The sequence below is a fragment of the Brassica napus genome, chromosome C8 (assembly GCF_020379485.1).
Source record: "Brassica napus cultivar Da-Ae chromosome C8, Da-Ae, whole genome shotgun sequence".
Lineage (NCBI taxonomy): Eukaryota > Viridiplantae > Streptophyta > Magnoliopsida > Brassicales > Brassicaceae > Brassica > Brassica napus.
The window spans coordinates 31,685,250-31,691,983 of record NC_063451.1 but is presented as its reverse complement, the minus strand read 5'-3'; the positions used below and the strand labels follow the sequence as shown (position 1 = coordinate 31,691,983).

Below are 6,734 nucleotides of genomic sequence, written 5' to 3'. Positions count from 1 at the left end.
TTAAAATTTTAACTTTCCCAGAGACGACTGAATTATAAGTCGTCCAGAAATAGTCAAAGATCTGACACGATTCGGTCAAATGCAAAACTAGCCCGTTTCTCGTAGACGACGTATATATAAGTCGTCTGGAGTGTTTTTTTTAACAAACAAAGCTGGACGACTTAATTTAAGTCGTCCGTTTGACCAGAAGACTCATCAGTAAGTCTTCTACATACAGATGACTTACTAGTAAGTCTTCTACGCGAACAGATCTTGAAAAAAAATTCAAATTCGTACCTTAAACTAGGTGAGATGACTTCGTTTGCACACAGGGTCTTCTCCAACCACCCAAAACCTCAAACGAAAGCAACCGTAAGTAAAAACGAAAGAAATATGGCTCTGTCAACCATAGCCCATATTTTGAATCAAAAGCTTGAGTTTTTTGGATGAATATAGAGAGAAAGTGAAAGAAATGTTGTTTTTAGTTCATAACAATTGAAACTGAGAGAGTGTAAAGAGATTTACGTGCATTAAAGGGCATTAAAAGCTCCAAACAGTTCGTACAAGGTTGTTGCCACTATTCATTGCAGTGGCAATATTGTAAATACTTGAAGAAGATGAGGTTGAGACAGTAAAGAAGCCATTTTCGAAAAAAAAAAAAAATATTAATGGCATTTTCGTAGATAAAATGCAGGTGTGGGGTTAAAATCTCAAAAAAAAAGGAGTAAAAAAAAAAGGTTAGTTTTCTGTTTGATTCCAAGTTTTGAGTCACTTTTGCAAAAAGCCCTTATGTATCATGAGAATGCATCACTATCGCAGGTTTCTTGATAAGTTTCTCATAAACAAATAATGAAAAATAATTTCGAAAAGATATAAACAAAATACAAGAAACTTTCTCAAACTTTGAACAAAATTTTAGATAACCTTATACAACTTGTGCTTTTCTATTAGTTCAATTTTCTTGAAAAAAGTTTGAAAAAAAAAGTAAATTGTATTATTGTTATACTATTGAAAAAATATTTTAAAACTTATACCATTAAAGATGCTCCAAATGTGTATAATACACTTTGTAAGAAAGTTAGTTCTGTTAGTAATTATTTATTTTATTATATTTCTTTTAAAATAAATAAAAATTCTTAGTCGGTAAATCCGTATAATTCGGAAGAAAAAAAAACATGACGAACTTATTTTATTTTTGAAGATAAAATTCCTTCCAACGTGATTCAAACTTGTGCAATTTTCATCATGTTTTTAGGTTAGCCAAGTGTAATTTTTATAAGACCATAGTTTTAATTAAGGCTCGAGAGTCAAGAGTCAAAGACACATGGGAGGCTCATAATGTTTGTTAAACTTTCATTGAAGTTAATCAAAATCAAATAATCTATTGAAATTAAACATAATAAATGAAAATAATTAACATAATATTAGACCAAAACGACTTTCGGTTTAGATTTGGTATACAAAATCCCAAACCAAAAATACATGATCTGAAGTTCTTAACTTTAGTTGGTAGTTCATTAAATAAATAAAATACACTAATTGTGTAATCAACAAAATACCAAAAAAAAACCCTACCCTGTAATACAAAAACTTATATAAAGGTCATTGTATTCGAGAAATCTCTCCAATCTTCAAACTGGTCTCAGAATTTCTTTATGAAATCATAAGATCTTCCTTTCCCGCTTTGTGATCGTGTTATAAGCTTGTTCTCATAGCCTTCTTCTGCTCTGAAATTCGGTAACTATATGATCATTCTCTTCGTTTTTGCTTTTTGGTCTGTGTGAATTATTATCTTTTGAGCATTGCAGTTTTATCAAATATACTGGATCGTTTTTGTAATTGCTAGATGTGCTGCTTGTTGTATTTTTTCTCGTTGGTATGACAGTTTGAGATCTGCTTCGATTTTTAATTATTTTTTGCATCTGTAATGGAAATTTTGGTGAAGTGTAATATATGTTATCTCTAATCATTTAATTGGTGAATTAAGTTTTTTTTTGGTTTGAGGTTGATATTTAAACTTATAAGCTAATGGTTAATCTGTTTGACTTGGCTACTTCTCATGTATAGTTTCTGGTCCATATGTGGTTCTTAATGATTAAGCTTTTGTTGACTTTGGAAGAGCATTAATAACTGAGTTGTTGATAATGAGTTTATCATATATCTTTTGGGGTTTTTCAAGGATTCAAAATCATTCTTAAATAATATCCATATCGTAGTTCTCTTTGAGATGTTATCAAACTTTCTTATAGATTCGCTGCTAAATACTGTTTTACATTCTTTATGATTGAAGCCCATCTACCAATCTCAAACCATGGTTGGAAGAGCAAATGTAAATAAGGTAACTATCAATGAAGCAATTGCATTCACGCAGGCGGTAAAGAAAACATTTCAGAACCGAGCGTGAAAAGTATGACGAATTCGTTGACATCTTGATGGAATGTACAGCTAACACGTATGGTTTTCAGTTTATACTCAACCCTTTGTCCTAGATCATGTAAACTATATGGTTCTGACATTCTGATTAAGTCGAATTGTAGAATGGGCATATCTAGTGCTGTAACGAGGTTGAAGGAAGTGTTCAAAGATCATCAAGAGTTAAATTTGGGGTTTGGTACATTCTTATCCTCTGACTATAATAAAACCACACTCCAGCGTAAGAAGGAGAAACCTGTTACCATCATAAAAGCATATAGTTTTGCCAAGAAGGTTAAGGTGAAAATATATACAACATTTAGTTATGTGCTAATTAACACTTGCTTTTGTTCCACTTTTATTTTCTTTTACGTGTCTCTCTTAAATTTTTTTTATTTTTATTTGCAAGGCAAGGTTTAAGGGCAATGATGTTCATGTACATAAAGCATTTCTACACAATTTAAACATGTACAAAAGTAGAAGCAAGTCCATCATTGATGTTTACCATCGAGTAAGTCTTCATTGTGTTATACAATTTTGTATTTTTCTTCTCTTTTAAAAGTTTTTCCAATGTTGCAATTATTTACTTAATCTTTATTTTATTGTATTATGTGGTATCTCAGTTTGGCATACTGTTTTGGGATCATCCCGATTTGCTTGTGGAATTGAATTGCTTTCTGCCAGCTTCGTCAAAGGGTCCAGTTCGTGAAGGAGGGATTGCTATGTTATTTCAATCGCTTCAGTTTATATAAATAGGTGGAATACTATGATAGTACTATAGTTTTTTTTTTTTTTTTTGCTGATTAAAAAAATTATATCTTATATTTTGAAACGAAAAATATATATATATATTGGGAGATCCACAAAATCGAAAGATCTAAAAAATGTGTTATACAACAATATCTTATGATACAGTATGATTTATCGCTATCTATAATATACTATTTATGATAATTAAAATATAAATTTAAACCTGTTATATTTTAATTATCATAAGAGTCAATAATACACCTTTCAGTGATTATTCTCGTTAACTTGTCAATATATCAAGAAATTGCTTGAGCATTTATCTGTGATAACCAAAGAGTAGATGAGATGCTTCATTCAAAAGACTTGCAAACTGGAAGATCATACCAAAACAACGCAAACTTGTTCATTCACAACAACAACAGATAGAAAAAAAACACAGCAACAGATAGAATGGAATTGAGTTTTTTTCTTGGGATTTGGCTCTTATTTTCTTCACCAAAAAAAAGAAACAAAGGCAATTTGACGAAGATCTTTTTGTTACACGTGTTGTAAAGCCAAGTCCTTTTCACTCACTCATATACTGTTCTGCAACATTTAACACAAAAAAAAGTTGACTCCTTTTTGTTATGTTCTGTCGGAATAAACCATAAAGAGTTTGACTTTATCATAAAGCAACGTTTGCTTCTTACTTAACTTTCTCTCACTTCGACAAAGTTTCGATCTTTTTGTCGGAGATGACTCTCTCTCCAATCCAACACCTTCCTCAAACCGGCGACCACCGCGTTACCTCCCTCCCTTCGCCGCCACGTTTTCTTAGATACGACCCCGATCACAATCGAAACCGCCGTCACTCTCACATGCGACGCGCCGTCACGCTCCGTCGAAACCTCCTCTGATATACATATAGTAAAAGAAGTATAGAAGACACGTCAGCCGAAGGAAGAGAAGATACCAAGTATATAAGTCACTTGACAATTAATCATTTCATTATTCGAAATTGTAAAAGTTTGTTACAAACTCTCTTCTCTCTTATCTCTCTCTGTGTTACGATATCTCATCTTTGTTGATTTCCATTGCTGGAGGATCATCACTGTGAGTAGGAATTAGTGTTTAGAACATTGGATTCCTGATTTGGATTTATAATACGTTTATCTCTTATCAAATGTATCAGAGCCTTGACGATTCTACGGAGAACGATGGCGGAGACTCGTGCACAGTCACAAATGAAAGAAGCGAAGGTTCGTGAGGTGGAAGGAGTTTTCGGAGCTCGAATCGAAGCTCTGGAAGTCAAGTTGGAGAATCAATCAGAGCTGTTGAGCGCGAAACTTGATCAACACATCAGCGACATGTCAGAGACGATTCGTCTTATCGCGAATCAGAAGGATCAATCATTGACTGGTGATAATCGCAATCCCGAGCGTTTTCCTCCGATGATGTAGCCAGATCCGGGGAGAGGAAGAACATGTATGCATTATCACTATTCTGGAATGACGCGTTTGACGAAACTGGATTTTCCACGATTTAACGGTGAAGTGATGAAGGATTGGTTGTGTAAGGTGGAGTAGTTCTTCTACATGGATAATACGCCTGGTGATTTGAAAGTAGGATTGGCTTCGATGCATTTTGATGGCCTTGCCGCTACTTGGCATCGTGCAGTGTTACAATCAGAGAACCACAGGAATCTGCTACAGGATTGGCCAGATGGAGAGATTTGATGAATTGTTGGATGATCCTTTTTCTGAGTTGAAAATGTTGCAGGAAACAGATGGTATAGTGGAGTATCATGGGAGGTTTGAGTTGATTCGTACTAGAGTCAATCTTCCTGAGCATTATCTTGTTATTGCTTATTTGGCTGGTTTGCGCACTGACACTCAAATGCACATTCGTATGTTATAGTGATTAGTTCAATCATATGGAGACTGGATGGCATGTTCGATTGTATGTGTTCATAATTTATGTTCTCAAGATTATTATTACCGTCAGATCACATGTATTTATGCAACAATTCAATTCTTTGTTGTACACATTTGTATTATTTATACCTTTTCTTTTGTCAATGTATATCAAGCAAAAATTACAAAGTTTGGTTGATGATCACCTAAGTGTTATGTTATTAATATTATTTTTTTGGCTACTGAGAATATTGAATTGGTTGAAAGTATAACGAGTGTGGTTATGAATATTGAATTGGTTGAAAGTATAACGAGTGTGGTTATGCAAATTGTGAATTGTCCAAAGCCTTGTTTGGACTTGTGTTATTATCATCTGTAAACATTAGATCAAGAATCAATCATAAGCGTTTTCACATGGAAGTTGCTCTTCCATCATAGCTGAATTTTGGATCTATATATGAAAACATATACATATTTTAAAATTTAACTAAACAAAAATTAATTAATTTAACAAATATATGTGAATTAATATTTTTTATATCTATTGATCGACATTTCGTAAATTTCTTTACAAACAGATACATGTACATCGGCTAAATTCATAGTATTACATCTTAAATATGGTTTGGTTGACGTTTAGATATTAGAAATGCTGGCACTCAACTTAAAGTATGATTTATATGTATTAATTTTTCAAGTTTTTCGTTCAGTTCTTGTATTTTCTTATAATATTCTGTCAACCTGGCCCATCAATAAAACATCTAAGGTATTAATCATTGAATCATTAATTGATAATCATTACTAATCAATAATCATAATTAATAACACGATTGGATTCAAGAAAAAGGTATAAAAACTAAAAATAGATATTCGTTTTAAGGTTTTTGAACACCCACTACAAGAAAACAGGGGTATTCTAATAGCCGAAATCGTCGGAAATTCGTCGGAATCAGTCTATTCCAACGAATTTCCGACGAACCCGTCCGTCGGTATCGTTTCGTCGGAAAAAAAAATTCGTCGGAATTTCTGACGAAATTCCGACGACTTTCTGACGAATACCGAGAAACGTCATTCTGACGAACTTCCGACGATATTACGATGCGGCTACACGAGACCAGAGTTCATCGGAAAACTACAATTCCGACGAACGTAGTTCCTCGGTTTATTCCGACGAACTTTGGGCATCGGAATTTACCGACGGACATCGGTCGTCGGAATATACCGACGAACCACGTTCGTCGGTATATTCCGACGGAAATGAGTTTGTCGGTAAATTCCGACGGATATATGTCCGTCGGTATATTCCGACGACCGTTGTCCGTCGGTATATACCCTTTTTTTTTACAAATTAATTTTGCATTTTTATATATTTTTTGATATTAATAAATTTAAAAAATTGGAAATTTAAAACTAATAATATTATAAAATTTAAATTCATAAAAACCGAAATAGGAAAAAAACATTCATAAAGTTTAAAATTCATACAAACCGAAATAGAAAAAAAAAACATTCCGAAAGTTTTATAAAGCCGAAATAAACTAAGATGAACTCGAAGACATCAAACGATCTAGCTTCTGCATAATCTCGGTGTTGAACTTCTTCTGGGATGCCAACTCAGCAAGGATAGTGGCATTCTCCGAACGGATAGTGGCATTCTCCGAAAGGATAGTGGTGTTCTGCTCCTCCAATGCCCCAATCCGT

At 33.4% G+C, this 6,734-nt stretch overlaps 1 long non-coding RNA gene across 1 annotated transcript; it reads left to right on the top strand.

The window, feature by feature from the left end:
• Nucleotides 1-676: 676 nt before the first annotated feature.
• On the top strand, nucleotides 677-3,183 carry LOC111211432. Its single transcript, XR_007327890.1, has 4 exons — nucleotides 677-1,716; nucleotides 2,270-2,431; nucleotides 2,517-2,902; nucleotides 3,015-3,183. It is a non-coding gene; the product is annotated as an uncharacterized LOC111211432 (long non-coding RNA).
• The last annotated feature ends 3,551 nt before the right edge of the window (nucleotides 3,184-6,734 follow it).